At 46.6% G+C, this 1232-nt stretch overlaps 1 non-coding gene across 1 annotated transcript; it reads left to right on the top strand.

Moving 5' to 3' along the window:
• The first annotated feature begins 338 nt into the window (after positions 1 to 338).
• Trnat-ugu lies at positions 339 to 413 on the top strand. Its single transcript has one exon. It is a non-coding gene; the product is annotated as a tRNA-Thr (tRNA).
• The last annotated feature ends 819 nt before the right edge of the window (positions 414 to 1232 follow it).

The raw sequence follows: 1232 nt of genomic DNA, 5'->3' as shown, positions 1-1232 counted from the left end.
ATGCGTCATAGGGGACATGTTGCAAATGTGTGCCCCGACCGGTACTCGAACCCGGGAGAAGCAACACGGTCACCAATGGTATCTGTTCTTTCGGGAACAGATACTACCTTCAAATACAGTTAAAATATGGCTACCCAGCCAGTGACCTTCTTGTGGGAACGCACACGCTGTGTCCCAACTCGTACAGGACTTGGTAGACCAATCTGCCACGAGTAATGAGTGCGATAGGCAAACATCTATTAGGCGCACTACGAATGTAGTGGTGTGGACATGTTGGGAATGTGGGTCTCACGGGGAGTGTGCAAGGGATAAGTCCCTGCAGGCGCAGTATCCTCTGTGCCCTCGGTGGCTCCGATGGATAGAGCGTCTGCCATGTAAGCAGGAGATCCCGGGTTCGAGTCCCGGTCGGGGCACACATTTTCAACATGTCCACAATGACGCATATCAACGCTTGTTTGCAGCTAGGGTGTCGATTTCATTATCATTTCATCCAAGAGATTTTGGTTTTACGTAAAATCAGTAAGGAGGTCGAAATCATCTATTCAGTCACTCAGTCACCATACAGGCACCGAAATGGAAGATAACAGAGTGAAGATCGAACTACTGAATTCGGTCTTCCGCAATTATTTCATCGCGAAAAATCGTAATATGGCCCCTCCTTTCAATCATCGTATGAACATCGAAACGGCACATAGTTGCCCTCGACAAGATCAGACACCAGTTAGATTCTATAAAGATTATGAGAAAGAACTTGCTCCCCTTCTCGCAGCAGTTTATCGTAGTTCGCTGCAACAAAGAAGGGTACCTAGCGACTGGAAAAGAGCGCAGATCATTCCCGTTCTCAAGACGGATCGTAAGACAGTTTCACATAATCATAGGCCTATATGTCAAACTGTTGAAGAATTATGGAACATGATTTATGCTAAAATATTATGGCGCTTTTGGAGGATGAAAATCTCCTCTATAAGAAATCAATATGGATTGCGCAAAGATCGTGCGAAAACTCAGCTCCCTCCGTTCCTCCACGAGATCTATTCGTATAGCGCTGGAGGCAACGGCTCTCAGGTTTATGGCGTGTTCCTGGACTCGAGGAAGGTATTTGACATCGTCTCGCACTGCCGCCTAGAGAAAAATACGACCTTACAGAGAATCGGAGCAGATTTGCGACTAGATTCAGGACCTTCAACACGTCGTTCTGAGCGGAACAACATCTACCGATGTAAAGGTAATTT

Source organism: Schistocerca piceifrons, chromosome 1 (assembly GCF_021461385.2).
Source record: "Schistocerca piceifrons isolate TAMUIC-IGC-003096 chromosome 1, iqSchPice1.1, whole genome shotgun sequence".
Classification (NCBI taxonomy): domain Eukaryota; kingdom Metazoa; phylum Arthropoda; class Insecta; order Orthoptera; family Acrididae; genus Schistocerca; species Schistocerca piceifrons.
This window is presented reverse-complemented; position numbering and strand designations above follow the sequence as displayed.